This window comes from Protopterus annectens, chromosome 1.part0 (assembly GCF_019279795.1).
Source record: "Protopterus annectens isolate FY-2018-M chromosome 1.part0, PAN1.0, whole genome shotgun sequence".
Lineage (NCBI taxonomy): Eukaryota > Metazoa > Chordata > Ceratodontiformes > Protopteridae > Protopterus > Protopterus annectens.
Window position 1 is genome coordinate 1,548,255,482 of NC_056725.1, and position 19,130 is coordinate 1,548,274,611.

At 39.7% G+C, this 19,130-nt stretch overlaps 1 protein-coding gene across 1 annotated transcript in view; it reads right to left on the reverse strand.

The window, feature by feature from the left end:
• The window catches only part of MFNG (MFNG O-fucosylpeptide 3-beta-N-acetylglucosaminyltransferase), a 468,185-nt gene that overhangs the window by 93,091 nt on the left and 355,964 nt on the right, over window positions 1-19,130 (reverse strand). The window lies entirely within an intron of this gene.

The following is a 19,130-nucleotide window of genomic DNA, read 5'->3' on the forward strand; positions in this document are numbered from 1 at the left end:
CATGATTATATTTATGGCCGAGCTATCCAGATAGAAACTGACCATCAACCTCTAGCCACTACTTTAAATAAGCCTATGCATTCAGCTCCAGCAAGACTACAAAGAATGATGCTCAAATTGCAAAAGTATAATTTCAAAATGGTCTTTATAAAAGGTAAACTTCTTTATCTGGATGATACCTTATCCAGATCACCCAGAAATACCATGAAACAGCTTGATGCAGAGAATTTTGATTTTGATGTCATGGAAGTGCATAATTTTTCTGCCATGAGACTTTGATGAGCTAAGGCGTCATACAAATACTGATCCAGTTTTACAAAAGCTCAACCACTTCATCAATGTAGAATGGCTGTCAAAGCAATCTTGTGTACAGCCAGAAGTACAACCTTACTTTCCATACAGAGATGCAATGCTGATGGAAGATGGTATCATTTTCCAAGGTCCAAAAATTATTGTTCCTACTTCCTTACAACATGAATACATTCATATTTTGCATCGTGGCCACCCATGTTCCGATTCTACTAAAAGAAGGGTGACAGGACTAGTATTTTGACCTTCTCTAGTGAAAGACATTGATAAAGTGTTTTCTTCTTTTTCATTGTGCAACAGTACTAAACCACATTTACAAAAAAGAGCAACTTCACCTAAGTCAAATTACTGAACTACCTTGGTCAACAGTAGCCACTGACATAGTTGAGTGGCACAATTAACATTACCTAGTAACAAATTTTACATGATTCCAGAGTTTTTCCCTTTCTTCATAGATGTGCACCCCTGGAGTTAGTATATATACAGTAAGATCCAGGAGTGTGGGGTGAAGCCTCCATTTTGGGGCGTGGACAGGTGGAGTTCCCATGTAAAAGCTGTTCTTTCTTTGTTTTTGATAATCATGTGTGTAACCCGTTGGTTATATTTCTGATCACTTTTTAGTTCGGATTCATATTGATAATTATGCCTTTAATACTCGTGTATGTATATATATATATATATATATATATATATATATATATATATATATATATATATATATATCTATATATATATATACATAGAAATAGATATAGAGCACATCCAAAGTGTACAACACACAGATATCTATATGTAGTGTGTGTGCGTGTGTGTGTGTGTGTGTGTGTGTGTGTGTGTGTGTGTGTGTGTGTGTGTGTGTGTGTGTGTGTGTGTGTGTGTGTATGTATGTGTAGACAGAGAGCACCCAAGCAGCCCCCACTTATTCTTTAAGAAGATACTTGACATTCTCATCTACCTCTCAGTACAATAATGAGCTTTGCACACCTCCAGAAGAACACTTTGCCACTTCTGCTTCCCATCTTACTCTCCTCTCCTTTCTTTACCTGTCTAGCCCACCCTTTCTACTACAAATCAGATTTATTCTTGTAACCTGCCCTATTTGCAACTCCACCAATTTTTTCTTTCCTTTTTAATACCTAATCTATTCTTTTCTTTACTTTACTTTTAATGTAATTATCTTTGAAGACTGGTTGTTACTCTTTACCAAATGTAATTATCTCTGGTGACTGTTACAGTATTTTGTAACTACGAATATATTAGTAAGTAGAGTCTCTGCAACTTCACTGCCCTTGTTGTATCTTGTAAAACAAGTTTTGCAATTGAAGTGTTACTGTATCTAGGACTGCAATTGGAGCTTTTCTCCCCATGCCACTGCTGAAAAGGTGTACTACACCCAGTTGTATGTACCCGGTAAACAAAACACAATAAATAAATAAATAAAAACTTAATGAAAAACAGCTTACTGAAAGGTATAATACCAAATGTACAATGTTGAAATGTCAAAATACTGAAGCCTTAAAATGTTGTTATTCACCTACATATGTAGAGAGCTGAATCTACACCCCAGACCCCACCGCAAGACCCATGTTTGGGCTCATTACTGATTTACACTAACATGGGAGTGATATTGTTTGTTGACTGGCTGTGTACTGGCACAGAGTACGTATTTAGTGAATATATGCTATTAGTCGATGCTTTGAGTTCATCAGTTATAAATCTCTGTCTTTTGTATACACACACACACACACACACACACACACACACACACACACACACACACACACACACACACCATGTGTCACAACTATCCAGAATTTTACAGATTGTCCAGATATTTGTCTCATATTTCTGGTATGTTCCTCATAAAATTTGTGGTTTTCTGGCAAGTCATTGTGGACTGAAGGCATTAAATAGCATCAAACCTTTGAATTTCAGACTTCTAATCCTTTGGAAAATGCATGCTAATGCACAATTTGTTATTTTAGCAACTTTCTGAGTCTATAAGGGCAATATTTAAAACATGCCCCTATTTTGGGCCTTTTTTCCCTCCATTACTTTTGGCCTTGTTCAAATTTTTTGTGCTGAGAGGTTGAGAGATATGATATGTACAAATAAAAAAAAAGTTGAACCTTCACCTATTTAAAAACCTCATAATAAGTATGGGGCTTCTACTAGACCCTCTTACTTAAATGTACTAAACAGCATAGTCACATAATAATGGAGAAACAAGACACACTGAATCACTGCCAATATATAAACAGAAATCGCACCTGCTATGTATTGTTACTATTACTGTCATAGACGTTGCTGTCTTCGTTTTTATTTTATGGAAAATAGCAAGCAGACAGAAATGCTAACAATTGCAAATGTAAAAATTACCAAATTGAAACCACATCATGTTAACACTCATTGAAGAGCAGGGTAGTGGCGCGTGCACACACACACACACACACACACACACACACACACACACACACACACACACACACACACACACACACACACACACGCATGGAACACATTTCATACCGTGTAGGTGCTACTGCTCTATAGATTGGTAGGATAACTAATTTTACACTTGGTTTTAGAACACCATCAGAACAGTATGTGGTATATTCCAGTAAAACATTATTGTGATGTATGCCTTTAGTAAGAAGGCATATACAATGTTTAACTTGTCTGCTTTGTAACTGTATTTTAGTTTACTAAAACATCAAAAAGACTTTCCTAAAGCATTTGTGTTTACATACAGTTCACTGAAGTCATTTCATTTTTTTTTTTCTGCTTCATTGATTGAAAACAATACAGCAGACGTGTGTCCTCTTTTGAATGTTTGAAATAACTGTCCTTTGTTGCTGGGGTAACATCATAATTCAACATATACAAAGGAAACCATTATGTTGCTGCTCGAGAAAATAGTAGCATACTGGTCCCTTGGCTGGTGGTGCTGCGGTAGCATTGTTGCCTCACAGTTAGACGTTGCCCGTTCAATTCTCAGTTAGAGCGAGTTCTGTGTAGCAGCATGCGTGAATGGGCGTTCCTTCATTGAAGGCTGTGTGTTAGGCCGGGCAAGCCAGTATGTAAAAATCTACTGCCAATCATTAGCGGACCGGAGTTCCACTGTGGCGACCCCTAACCGGGAAAAGCCGAAAGACACAAACAAGTGTTGGTAGACTCTTATTCAAACTAGTTTGAGATTGATTTGCTACCTAACCTAACATCCAGTGCTGTTATTACTAAGATGAAACACCATTTCTCATGCCATGGTAGTCCACACAAAGTTATTTCTGACAACAGGTCTCAGTTTACCAGTCAATTGTTTCAGAGATTTGCAAAAGAGTGGGACTTTATTTATGTTACTCGTAGTCCTGAATACCCACAAATGGCCTTGCTGAACTTGCAGTACAGAGCACATAGCAATTACTAGAGAGGTCAAAGTGTGACAATACTGATATCTTCTTGAATTTCCTTAATCTCAGAAATATACCCCGTGACAACCTACATGGCTTGCCTGCTCAGAGACTTCTATCTAGGCAAAACAGAACAACCGTGCCTATCAGTTCTAGTTTGTTGATACCTAATGCTAAAAACAACAGAACAATCAAAGCCCAACTTTTTAAGAAGCATTCTTCTCAGAAGTTTGTATGATAAAATGAGCAGATTTCTTCATCCGTTAAAAGAAGGAGAGACAGTGAGGATGCAAGTGGCGAAAGGCTCTGATCAAACTGGTCGAGTGAGAGGTATATGTACCAGGCCAAGCTCCTACTTAGTGGAATCTGAGGGCATACAATGCAGGAGAAACTGCAGACATCTTCTTCCTGTATCACAAATGATATTGCAGCATTGCACCGGTGATACAGACTCTAGATCTCAGAGTAACCCTGACAATGTTCGTACCGAAGAACATGTCTCAGTATCCATTCCCATTCTTGATGATGTCCCTGATGTCCCCAAAGTTGAACATTCCTTGAAGACAGTCCCCATTGCTAGATCAAATTCTGTGTTTTATGTTACATGATCAGGTTGCATTTCCAGACCTATTGTAAAATACACAGCAACTTGGACATGATTGTTTTATATGTGTCTAATTTTGTATGAATGCATGTCAAGTAATTAGTCCTGTATAATTGCATGTCAAAAGATCATTTGTGTAAATTGCATGTCATTGAATACTATTGTTTTTTATATGGACTATTTCTCAAAGAGAGAGGATGTAGATCAGAGCATGTGTATGTACTGTTAAGAAGCATTTCCACATGTAAGCACATATAAATAGTGAGCATGTGCAGACAGCAGTGCCATTTTGAGAAAACAGCCAGAGTGTTAACATGTATGAGTGTGGTAGTCAATCTATTTATAAGTTTATTTAAGTTTAAGTTACAAAGCCTCATTTCTGATGTTTTTGTGTGTAATAAAGCTGCTTGAACTGAACCCATGAATGTCCATCTGTTTTATCCTGACAAGATGAACGACAGTAACCAGGTAATAGTAATTATTAAGATCATGCAGGAAAATATAGTGAGTTTAGTTAAGTACTGTTTTTTACATCTGTGTGAATCTATCCACCTGTGTTATTTTTAATATTTCTTGTGACTAAAACTCTGGTGTTTATTATAAATGGATGTTTAGTATTTTCATGTTCTTTTATTATTCATTATTAAATATATTTAAACTTTTCATGATGGCTGTTTTTTAGAGAACATTCTAAACTTTGAGAGTACTTGTATTTATTTGGTGACACCGTGCCACTCCTGAATGCCTTTTTGCATTGGTCAAACACTACCATTTGTATTAGTATTAATTTTACTCAGTATAATTTGGTACCCTTGTAACAGCCTTAGAGTTGATGGCTTTGGAGTGTTCTGTTGGCAATACCTACCTTATAGTCTGGGCAGGGGGGCATAGCTGGTAAATCTGTGCCAGCCTTTCCCAAGTATGTGCATGTGGCTGTGTGTGTGTGTGTGAAAATTAAATATCAGAGAGTGTGTGTCTCAACTACTAGGAGCAGGGACACAGATCACTGGTTTCACAGAAAAGGTGGTGGAGGATATGGCTTGGAATACTCGGCTGAGGGCTCAACTCTATAGCTGCGCCAGTGGAGAGTCTTATTGGGATCCTGGAGAAAGACAGGGAAACCCAGCCACCAGACTGAGTGTGTTCCCTGTGTACTCTTAAGATAAACTGTGCTTGGTACAGAGAGCTATATCTGGAAATACTGTGTGTGTCTATTTTTGTTCCAAGCAAATGTCCCTCTCCAGTGTCACTGGTGAGGATTGAGGCTCCTTGATTACTGGCCCAGAACAGGGGCACCACGTATTGATGGCAGTGGTGGTATTCAGGCTCCTTGATTACTGGCCCAGAGGAGGGATGTCACATTTTGGCAAGCAGTGACGTGGAAATTAGTTGGACATTTGTAGTCTGTAGGCAGTTGTCACTGAAGTTGTGTGTGCTTTCAGCAGCCACAAGGTAAACATTCAGAGTTTCATTTACACAACAGATTTACTTTTTTTTGTTAGTTTACTTTAGTCTGGGAAAGCAGGCAAATCTATCAGCAGAAGATTATGGCAAGCTGACAAAGAGCCAGTTGGCTAAGGTGTGTGAAGCCAAATGACTGGTGCATGCCAACCTGACTAAAGAGGAAATTATTTCAGCCTTAGTCACAGCTGTAGCCCATACTAGCAACCAGGAGTATAACCAATCTGGCAATGGGGATTTGCAGCCCTCAGAAACATGACAGTCCTACTTTTCCTCACAGGATTTAAAAACCCATCTGGTGTTAAAGAGACTTGAACCTGTGGCCATTTGTAAATATAATCAGTAGACAGACTGTGGCATTTGGAGATTGAAGAAAATGAGTTAATGAGGTGTTTGGAGGCTGAAAAAAATGAGAAGCAGTGTCAACATGAAAGGGAGATGCAGACTCTTTATCAGGGCCATGGAGATAATGGGGAAGGGAATAACTGAACCCCAGAAGCAATAAGGGTCAGTAAAATTTTCCACAGTTTACAGAGGGTGATAATTTTGATAGTTTTATTCATATATTTGAAACAGTATGTAAACAATATAATATTGACCAATGGCTCTGGGTATGGTGAGGGAGGACATGCAGGTGGTTGGCTTGACAGAGCAAGATGCAGAGGACAGGAAGAAATGGAAACAGATGATCCGCTGTGGTGACCCCTAATGAGAATAGCTGAAAGAAAAAGAAGCAGCTCGGGGTATGGTTCCTGACACTTTGACACCATGGTAAAGCTGTAACTGCTGTTTCTGAATTTTCTGATACTGATTGTTTAAACTATGATGAAGTAAAACAGTATTTACTGGAATGTTTTAAGTTAACACCTGAAGCTTACAGAAAAAAAGTTTCATGAGCATAGATACAAGGCAGATGAAAGTGTATGTGATTATATTGCTAACTTAACTACTTATTTCATAGGTGGGAGAGCGAGTGTCAGGTCACCCCTTTTGAAAGGCTGGCAGACCTTTTGGTGAGGGAACAAGCCCCTTGCACTTTGCCTGAGGACAAGAGAATCTGGTTGCCAGACCAGAAGTGTAACTCAGCAGATGAGCTGGGGAAAAAAGATCTGTACTTAGCAACAGGGCATCAATGCACAAAAAGAGGATACCCAGTGCTCCACACAGATATAAGGGAACTCATGGTGGGCAGCCTAAACCACTCCAATAGAGTCCACCAGTAACAGGAGAAGCCACTAGTTCAGGTACAGGGCCAGGATCAAGGGTTAGATATTTTAAATGTAACCAGTGGGGCCATGTTGCATACAGATGTCCATGGAGGCAAGGTGGGGAACAAAAGGTTAGGGAGCCAACAAGTGGGAATAACAGTATGCTAGTAGTAAGTTGTCTGGAGACAACAGGGGTACCAGACTACCATTGGAGTTCATATCCTATCTTAGTGGATGGAAAAGAGACCACTGCTAAGAGAGATACAGCCTCTGACATAATCATTGTGAAGCCTCCAGTAGTTAAAGAGGAGAAGTACTTGCTTGGGCAGACCACTCCATTCATAACGTTAGGATGGACCCCATTCCGAATGCCTTTGGCCAGGGTTCACCTTGACTGGGATGGTGGAAAATGAAGCAAGCAAGCAAGTAGGCATGTTTGAGTATACCTCTGCAGATGTCCTGATAGGGAATGATTCTGATAATGCAGTACTTTATGTACATGCAGTTACATGCACTCAGGCTTGGAGACAGGCCTGTGGGGCTAGTAGCCTGGGGAAAACTACACCGACCCCATACCTGAAGCCAGGGCTGGTGAGGTGGCTATTTCAGGGAGGGTGCTACCTGTAGCAGGGAGACTGAAGCCACTGGTAGGTACTGATATTCCCTTGGACATAGTGACTGCAAAGGCAGAGGTGAGTGGTAGTACCCAGGCTGACAGTGAGGCACCGCTGTCAGAAGATACCAGACTTCCTATGAAAATGGAGCTGGGAAGGATCACAAAGGTAGAGTTGAGCCAGGCTCAGCTCTAGGACCCTACACTAAGAGGCTTGAGAGAGGTAGCTAGACAGGCCCCTGATTCTCAAGGAAAAGGGAAGTCTGTATGCTGGAATAAAGGGTTATTGTATAGAAAGTGGCCCCTGAGGGAAGGTTGGAGGGTGATGTAATACAGCAGTTGCTAGTGCCCAGATCATACCATGTCACACTTCTAGCCATAGCCCATGACATACCTGTTGCAGGTCATATGGACAAAAAGCATACCAAGAGACATATTATGCAGACCTCTTACTGTCTGGGATTGCAAGGGATGTAACAGGCTACTGCAGGACCTGTGAGAAGTTCCAAAAAGTAGGCAAGGCAGGGGACAAGATCAGTGATGTTAACTACATGGTAGAACTGCTAGGCAGGAGGCAGGGACACAAACTGTATCATGTTAACATGATGAAGCCTTACCATGGTAGGGTGGCCCTTGTGTTAAGTATTTGCAGTGGGTGATCTGGTGACTGATCTCCTCAGGGAGGCTTGGACTGACAGCTTTGTGGAAGGGTAAAAGTGTCCCAGTGGCTATCCCCTTCCCAGGTTTGAGAAATCCAAGCATAGTCTGGATGCATGTTCATGGGGAAACCTCATACCAGGAGTAAGGTCAGCAATGCCAATGCAGAAGGGATCACAAGACAGGGTATGGGTTAATGTGTTCCCAGACAGGCTCATGTCCCTCAATCCACATTTCTCCAGGGTAACTGGAAAAATTAGCTTGAGTCTTCAAAGGAGAGATCTGATGATATGAGGTACTGCCAGCTATGCCGGAGAAGTACGGCAGTAGATGTGTAACATATGCTAGCTTGCTGGCGTATGTTACACATATGCTTGCTGGCATATTTGTAACATATGCCAGCAAGCTAGTTGGAGTTTTGTAAAGTATTATATGTCATTTGTATATCAAACTGATTTGTACAGGTGCCTGTGTTGAAAATGTATTTGTAAAGCTGCTTGTGTTAAAAATGTACCAGTGATGGGTCCTGTTGGACAGATAATAAATACACCTGTATGTGAGACTGTATTGTAACTACTCAAATGAATATATTATAACAGCAGATACTGGAAGAGAAGAGGTTAATCTCATTCCAATTAACTTTGAAAAAATAGTCTGAAATTAATTTACCTGGTTTAGGCCATAAAGATTGTATCTTACAGTTCTGATTGCATCCAGAGACAGAATGTATGTAAAAAACAGGACAAGGAATCCTACTGTATTATCCTTAGTGGAGAACTATTTGCTACCCTGGAGAGGTGGAGGTTTTGAAATTTTTTTTTAGCTTCCAGATGCTATAACAAATCTCAGCAAAGCTATATCTGTGTGTATGGCAGCACCTATCTGCTAGATTCTCATTCAATTTCTAGTAAAGGGGTAGTATGGGAACCAAAGTCAGATGACCAGGTATATGTGATGTCATTTAGAAATACAGCACTGAAATTAAGTTTTAATACTAGATGAGACAGAGGCCTCAGGAGAGTCTCTATCTGAAACCTGACAAAGAAGGAAGACCACTCACCCACATCATCTTGCCTTGCTTTAGTAAGTAACCAGGGAATAGTAATTCTTTAGATCAGCCAGGAAAAAAATAGTGAGGTTAGTTACATAGTGTTTTCTGTATCTTTGTGAATCTATCCATCTGTGTTATTTTAAGCATTTCCTGTGACTGGAACTTTGGTGTTTATTGTAAATAGATCTTTAGTATTTTCATTTTCTTTTATTATTTACTACATATTTAAACTGTTCATTGTGGGTGTTCTTTAACAGAATATTTTAACCTTTGAGAGTGCTTATATTTATTTGGTGACACTGTGGCTGCTCCTGAAAGCCTTGCTGCATTGGTCATATACTACCATTTCTTCTTCTTCTTTCTTCTTTCGGCTGTTCCCGTTAGGGGTCCCACAGCGGATCATCTGTTTCGATTTCTTCTTGTCCTCTGCATCTTGCTCTGTCACACCAACCAACAGCATGTCCTCTCTCACCACATCCATAAACCTTATCATTGGCCTTCCTCTTTTCCTGTTACCTGGTAGCTTCATCCTTAGCATTTTTTCCCAATATACTCAGCATCCCTCCTCAGCACATGCCCAAACCAACGTAATCTTGCCTCTCTGGTTTTGTCTCCAAACCTTCCAACCTGGGCTGACCCTCTAATATAGTTATTCCTAATCCTGTCCACCCTCGTCACACCCACTGCAAATCTTAACATCTTTAACTCTGCCACATCCAGCTCAAACTCCTGCCATTTTATCAATGCCACTGTCTCCAACCCATATAATATAGCTGGACTCACTACCCTCTTGTAGACTTTCCCTTTCACTCTTACTGGTACTCATCTGTCACAAATCACTCCTGACACTCTTCTCCACCCACTCCATCCTGCCTGTACTCTCTTCTTCACCTCTCTTCCACACTCACTGTTACTCTGAACTAATGATCCCAAGTATTTAAACTCATCCACCTTCGTCACCTCTACTCCTTGCATCCTCACCATTCCTCTATCCTCCCTCTCATTCACACACATATATTCTGTCTTAGTCCTGCTGAGCTTCATTCTTGTTCTCTCTAGAGCATACCTCCATCTCTCCAGGGTTTCCTCTACCTGTTCCCTACTCTCACTACAGATCAGAATGTCATCTGCAAACATCATAGTCCACGGGGACTCCTGTATCACTATAATTGGGTACCCTTGTAAGAGTCTTAGAGTAGCTGGCTTTGAAGTGTTCTGGTGACAGTAGGGGCAGAGCTGGCAAATCTGTGCCAGCCTTTCCCAGGTGTGTGTGTGTGTGTGTGTGTGTGTGTGTGTGTGTGTGTGTGTGTGTGTGTGTGTGTGTGTGTGTGTGTGTGTGTGTGTGTGTGTGTGTTCACGTGTGAGTGTGAAAATCAAATCTTAAGAGTGCGTGTGTAATCTACATGGTGCAGGGACATGGAGCACTGGTTTCACAGACAGGGTGGTGGAGGACTTGGCTTGGAACATTCAGCTGAACATTCAACTCTACAGCAGTGTCAGTAGGGAGTCTTACTGAGGGCCTGGAGAGAGAGAGAGAGAGAAGGAAATCCAGCCACCAGACTGAGTGTGTTCCCTGTGTGTTCTTAAGGGAAATTGCACTTGGTGAAGACAGCTTCTTCTGGAAATACTGTGTGTATCTATTTTTGTTCCAAGTGAATGTCCATCTCCAGTGCCAGTGGTGAGGATTAAGACTCCTTGATTACTGGCTCAGAAAAGAGGCATCACATTAGTAATCAATACATCTAATGTTAATAGCAATTCACATGACATTTTGTAATAAGTCAATAATAGTTGTTAATTACACAAGTACACTTTAAATAGACAATGCATCCCAGAGATCAGTAGATCAATAAATCTAGCACTTTTGCAAGATGTACTGAGGTAGTAATCTAATACACATTCAAGATGTACTGAGGTAGTAATGTAATACACATACAAGTACAGTATGGCTCACTTTCAGCTGGGTCCTTTTTCTTTTTTTGTGTATGTGAGCATGTACATGAGCATGAATGTGTGTGTGTGTGTGTGTGTGTGTGTGTGTGTGTGTGTGTGTGTGTGTGTGTGCGTGCGTGCGTGCGTGCATGTGTGCGTGCGTGAGTGTGTGTGTGTGTGTGTGTGTGTGTGTGTTTAGCATACTTTTACTCTGACACTGGTTTAGTCACTTGCTGAATGCTAGTGCTTGCAAAGATGATTGACTAAAAACCTAAACTGATAGAAATCCATTCTTGAACAGTTGCATACTACACTGAGAAGAAATCAAAAAGGCTGGGAGAAATCATAGCTGGAAAGATGGATGTCAAAGGTACTAAAATGTTTTTTTATATCACAATGGTTTTGGGGACTAGTGAAACTCACTTATTTTACTCACTTTTAGAGGTGAGAGGTGGTCCCTGCCATATAGGAAATGCCCTGTTTTCCCTATATACAGTGACTTATGTGATATGGTTATAACATTAGATAGGTGCTGCAGCACAATTGCCTAAATAGTGTGGAGGCTTTGCTTACTGACAGAAAATTATTTCCTATGGTGCTTTTTTAACTCATCTGATTTGGAAGGTATGTACAGGCAATGTTGCACTTTTTCCTGTACAGTAGAACTTGTTACTGTTTCGATTAATTTTGTATAATAGTGTAGTTTCTGGATCTAGATATTTTCTATGACTTTACATTCATTGACCTTGTTTTCAGTGTTATTACTGTTGATTAATTGTCCTACAGTCATATACTTTGATCATGTTACAGCTACAATGGAATAAAGATTACTGTATACATGAATCTACAAAAGCATTTAACGGCATGATGGGCTGGTTTTACAGATGATCTAATGGAACTAAAAATAAAAAAATAACATATTGAGTTGGTTACAAAACTGAGTCTGAGCTAAAAATGGGTGAACAATAAATAGTTATAAACATTTCATTTAGTACAACATGCCCATACATGAAGAAAATAATTTAGGGCTGTATGTTTGATTATTGAAGGCATTTCAGGTAGACACCACCAGTACTGGCCTTTGGTCAACTGGTGTCCTAGGCAAAAGGGCTGCACAGTGCCCCCCACACACACCAACAGGTTCCCCATCCTGGTCAATCTACACCATCCAGATTACTTTCTTCTTCCTTTTTCTCACAGTTTGCCTTGCTTTTCAGTTTTCCCTGTATTCATTCAACATACACTTCATTACTACAAAAAAATAAACAAATAAATACTGGAAAAGTGCCCCTGCTAGAAAGACGCCCTAGGCAGTCGCCTAGTTGGCCTATGCCTAAGGCCAACTATAGACATCACAGATACAGATTCTTCTTAGGTCGTCTATAGTGAAAAAAGTCAAGTACAGTATGAGCTATTGCACTGAGTGCAGAGATACATAACAAAAAGAATAACACAGCTAAAGAAATTAAACTATGAAAAATCAACTGAAACTACTGCTACATTTTTAAGTCTCTTGTAGTTTTTTAACTTCTTTTTTGGGGGGAGAGGGGTCATGTGCTTCATCTTTAATGTTACATCCATTCAAATATTGTTTGAACTTAATTTCATAACCTGCAGTACATCAACCTGAAACCTAGCAGCATGTCAAAAAAGCTCTATTGGAGGGAATAAGTTAATTCATTCCCTCCAATAGAGCTCCTTTGAATGTGTACCTTTAACTCTCAGTGGGTGTGGCTTCATCCTTTAAAAAATGAAGACATCACCTTACAATTGTAACCCATACTAATTGACAGAGGTCATATAGCAATACAGCTGTGCTTGTCATCATGTATGCTTCAAGATAAAATATTCTGATACCTTGTATGTAACATGGTTTTGGAATTATTAATGCAAATATGAACAGTCAATATTTGACACCTAGAGGTGCAGTAGGAGGTAACTGCAGAAAAGCCTGGAGACATCACTCTGCTGTAATGAGTTAAGGCAGAGGTTCATCAAGATTCATATAACTAGTATGCAATGTGTAAGGCTGGTTTGTATGAGTTACTAAGCATCATAGTAAAGTGTAGTTCAGAAATGCACTGTCAGTGTTGACTTTAATGAGTAAGACAATTGTATGTCAAGGTTAGTTGTGGTAGGGATCAGTTAAATGAAGGTATCCAGCAGAATAATGTTATGGGCAAAATTCACAATGCAAAAAAATGTGCCCCAAGCTATGAAGCCTGAAGTATGTAGCAACATATTTACAGACTGATGTTAACACATGCACATCACTTTAAATAGACAAAAGCAACAGGCTGAAATGTGTTGAACCTCAGAATATGGCTGTGCAATATCCTACACAGTATAACATCTACAGAGTTAAAACAAATAAAATGTGCCCTTGTTGAGTATGCACAAGTATCCTGTTATAAGGTTTACTCAAAAGTGCAAGTCAATACAGCCATTTCACCCATTGGTTCCTACAGATGAAGTTAGGGATGTTGCATTGATCACAACACCAGCACACCTACTCTTCTGGGTGATCCTTTCACACCTTACTGATATGCTCTTGAGTGATTACCTCAAGGCCAGACATTCTTTCTAGTGTCCACAGAGAACATCTCCATCTTTTCTAGTAACTGTTAAAACAATTCCCCTATGTCTTGTGCACCCACTTGGTGAGCTTTGTCTTCAATCTTTCCAGTAATCTAGCATCCCTTTTTTTTAATGTCATTCGGAGCTCCATGAAATACTTGACACTATGGCTTGTCCTGTGCCATGTACAATGGAAGCATTAGTTCTTTGCATCTTGGGTAGATCACTTCTCGCATACATCCAACATTCTGTTTATTGTTGCCATAGTGGCCTTATCACTCTATCCCTGTGGTCTAATTTAATTTAAGTTAATTTCCTAGCTTTACCTCTATCAGCTCTACTTCCTCCCAGCTGTCATTTCATACAGGTTATCATGGTCCAGGTGCAGTCCTTGCATTTGTTTTCACTCATGTGCTGTTGCCATCTTTCTGCTAGTGTTCCCAAATCACAGACTCTGTCCTAATTATCTGCTGTTGTATTTACACTTTTGTCTTATTTCAACTGGTTGATTAATTCCTTTTCCCTCAGATATGTCTGAACTGAATGCACTAGAGATGCACAACTGCCAATTAACCTTGTGGTACTTGACTATTCAGTTTTTCTTGACAAGTCTTCTATTGCTGTGACTCTGAGTGCTGCCCAGTAGCCACACAGTATACTAGTATCCACATGCAACCTAACCACAGCTGCCTGCAGCTTTCCTAACCATTGTCTGTGCAGGTCCAAGTGAAAGACCTTAATTTATTTCAGGACAACCACATCTACAAGAGCTCTTCAATCAAGTTTCTCTTTAATCTTTCTGTTGTCAGGCTAACAGGCTGTAGCACTATAGCATTTCCTGCTCCTGCAATGTAAAGGTCCCAATTTATCATTTTTTCATCCTAAGGTATTTTTCTAATGGTCAATGATCTAGTGAAGACCTTCATGGAGGATCTTCTAGCATATTTGCCAGTTGCCAGACCCTATAAGGTTGCTAAGAAGTAGTCAGTTTAGTACCTGTGCAGTATCCTCCATTATAGCAACCATTTCACAGACACTCTCTCTCTCTCTCTCTCTCTCTCTCTCTCTCTCTCTCTCTACTGTCACTTTCCCCTATCTTTCTGTTTATCTAGGTCTCTACCTACTCAGCCCTAAGTCCACCCCAGCAAGGCAGACTGCTGTCATATTCCTTCTCATGTATAAAAGTAAAATATTCATTCTGTAGCTCTGATTTTTCCTGTTCTCTGTAAACTGTATGCTTACTCAACCTGACCATTTCTGTCTGCTTTTTTCTTCTTCCGGTAAAATATCTGAAATAAAGCTTTCTTTCCACACTTAATCATGTCTTCTGATTTCTTTACAAACTTGTTTTTTTTTTGCTATCTCCTCCATATTCTTTATTCCATTCTGCTTCATGCATGACCTGTCCTTTTTTTAGCTCTGGTCACCTCAATATCATATATTGCAACATTGGTATTGTCTTTTTACTTTCTGTTATTTCCTGTATTGTTTGTCAATGACCTAGAGTACTCTTTCTATGATAAATCCCAAAAGACTACTTCCCTTATGGATTTGCCTGCAGTGTTGTAACTCCTCTTTGGCCCTTTCCTCCAGACAATATAATCTGACTCTTAAAATCCTGTACTACTGTATTTTGTTAAACATTCTACCCTTTCCGTACTCTAAAATATAACATTTGCATGACGACTGTGTTTAATAATTACATCACCTTGACCTTCTTGACATCCTCCACCCTAGTTAAGGCCATCCACTATATAACCACTTTTGGTACAGTCCTGAAACAGCTAAATGAAGCTCTTAGCATTTAAGATTTCTTAAGCTTGGTATCCCCTTCCCACTCCTTTTCTTGGGAGATCCAGATTATCCATTGGCGTAAACCTCATCTTCATCCCTTAACAGTGCTATACTTTTTCAATCAGTCTTTCATGCACTTAGTCTGACATGCTCAGGGGCTAATCAGTGTTCCTCTATATTTCCTTTACCATAACTGCTGGATTACGTAAATTCTGGTCCCTCCTACTCATTCTCCTCCTTCATCGAATGGACTTCGTTCTTCTCTATGACATAACAGTTAATGACTTTTTCTTCACAAATTCCAGTTCCTCCTCCTTTCTTCTCTTGCATCTTCATCATTCCTAAATGCCCAACATCCCAGAGCAGACATGACCCTCTTGTCATTAGCCCATTCCAATGATATCAGCAATGTCCACCTTCCACTCAAGCATGACTGTTTTCAGCTTCTTAATCTTTTTATGAACATTCCTTGCAATGCAGATCTACACAACCAATACATTTTTGTTTTTTGTTTGTTGCCCAGCTATGCTTTGCATCTATTTTTTTAATTCTTCCTTCTGATAATGTTTAATTGGGAAAAAATGCCTCATCTGATCAACACCCATGTGCTGAACTGTTACATTACTTCTGTGCTACTTCTGAATTATCCAGCATGAACACATTCAAACATAAGGCTGCTCACAAGTGTAGCTGGTACCAGAACACCTTGGGTCAAAGGCTGATGATACACTTTGTTGTTATGTCAACTGATCTGAAGCTGTATGCCCTGAAAACTTGGATAAAAGGGGCTGCTTAGTTGTCATCTGTTTGTCACTTGCAGGTGAGTTGGTTCATATGGCCAGCAACCGAACATGGAGCAAGGCTGTCCTGGTAACATTTAGCAGATACTTTTGTATGGGGTTAATTTAGCTTCTGCCTTTAAAAACCTTACCCTGTATCCCAGGACAGGTCAGAGAAAATGGAGTCTGAAGTGGACCTGTTCATGACCTCAGTAGTTGAAGTGATAGAAAGGGGCAATGGCAAAAAAAAAGATTCAGTCTTGTATAGTGTTAAGCCTAGTACCCACTGGTGGACAAAATGATTATGTAAGGCAATAAAATAAAGAAAGAAGCATTTTGACAGGCACTGACTGGCCAGGAAGTCAGCAGCTGTAGCAGTTACTTAAATAAAGTCCTGCATGTGGGAGGCCTTTACCATTGTCATGGAGAATGACTTTTGGGTGGCCTCAAAAAGATTTTAGCAAAACATTACTACTACAACATGTACATTATCTGCATTATCTGTGTGTGTGTGTGTGGGGGGGGAGCATAACATCCTGGATAATTCTGCCTTTATATTGCCATTTCTCTGCTTCTCTAACAGTCTGTGCTACAGAAGGACAGTAGTGGGTAGTTCACTGTGTGCAACACAGACATGTAGCCATAGCAACCGACAACTATAGACATGCCATTCATGACAACTGCTTTGGCAACAAGTCGTGGATATGATTCTTGTATACAGCGCATTCTGTATGGGATGAAGCATACTCACTGACCTTATATATTTCAGAATTTCATTTCTTAGTTTTGTATTCATATTTGGAGAAATAATATATAGCAAATGTATTTTGTCTCAAGGGAAGATTTCTAGTTATTGTATAACTGTCACAAATAAATCTGTACTACCAGACATCAGGCTGTATTTCAAATCAACTGCAATGCATTAATATATATTTCCCATTCTCCAAATATTTATAGAGGTTAAGTGATTTAGCAATGAATCTACTCCCAACTCTTGTCATGTCGAGGAATGATTTGTAATTTTCTCAGCTTCTTTGCCATGACATCATAATATGGTTCATTTTAGTATTATTTCAATTAAAGCATCTGCTGCTTCAGATGGTCTTTTTGGTTGGAGTTTACTGATGTTGGGGGTTGAACAGGGTACGTTTGTGCTTGTCTGCAGCACACACAGCACACTAGGATAGGTTTTTGTCTCCATTTATTATATAATGTTACATGCACTGACATGTCACAGGTTTATAGGTGTACACTAGCATAATGATCACTAGGGCTTTTATAAGTCTAGCGGTGCAATCCAAATCTGTCCCTTTAGCTGCTGCATCTTGGGCATTTATATTGGGAGAGGGATATGTTAGTTTGCTTGTTAGTGCTGATTATATAAAAGGGGTAGATTATTTTGGACATGATTTACTGATGATCTGTGTCCATCACAGACATGGGAGCCAGACCCAGGGTGAATTTCTGATTTCCTATCCACTAATCTAGCTTATGTTCGAATAGGGTTAGGGAGGGACTCTGCTTCACATGGATGAATGAATGAGGGTTCTCTGAGATATATATCTGTCTCTCCAACATGTACCATTTATGTCACAAGCAAAATTGAAATCCTTAGATCTAGTAGTTCTGATGCTGTTCATTTTGCAGTTGTGCAAAAAATCCATCAGAGCGGACTCCAAGGATACCTTGCATGCCAGGCATCGATTGCTTCTCAGTAGTCTGTAGGAGACAGAGTATAGAGAAAAGGCTTTAAGGTGATTTGCTCACAGTAATGTGTTTATGACCTGTATTTTTTGGTAAGGAACTTTTGCAGATATTCTAGTTGTTGCATATATCTGGTCAGATGTGAGCCAAAGAGTGTAATTTATTCAATGATGGGTCTGATGAGGGCTAAATAAAGTGGTACAATGACATTTCTGGAGCTAGATGCCATGCCCTTACTGTTAAGTTGAATGACACAGAATAATTTCCCTACTACCCTGGCTAAATGCCCCCCAGTATCCTTGACTACCAGGTCAGCTCTTAGGGATGTTTTATTAATGATGTAATTTCCTTGGGTGCCTGACTTCCCAAAAGGTACTATTATGTATGCTTTGGCACCAGTCATGCATTAGTGATGTTGTTCAGCCACTATGGGCTGATGGCATCACCTACAATGTAATATCAGGTATGTCTATGCATAGTTATCTGTGGATGGCCTGCAGGATATGGGCCTAAAGTCTGTCAGCCCCTTTAAAGTATACTCTATAATTCTCATGTTTGTGACTTATAGACCATGCTGTTGATTCACAATTGCATACTTACAACATACCAGGACTAATGCAGCATACAGTAGTATCTGAAATTAATCTGGGCTGTAAAGACATTTTTATAATTTGTATTGGGCTCTGGTATGCATTTATATAGAGTATACCAGCCCTACACAATTGCATATTATGGTTATGTATCCTGCTCTAAGTCTTTAAAAGAAAACAGTGCTCAGTAGTTTCCTTTTAAATATTTAAAATAAGAAATGTATTCTTTTAGACTGCAAATTGTGAAAATAAACACACAGGTCCCTAATACATCATCAAAAAATCAGTTCAGCAAATGGCTCTTACATCGAACATGCCAGTCATTGAACCATTCATAGTGAGATCATGGTACAGTGATGATTGGAAAATGTTCCCTTTCCTCACTGTAGTGCAATCTTGGAGTTGGTATATATAATTAGCTGGGGTGTGGGGTGGAGGTGC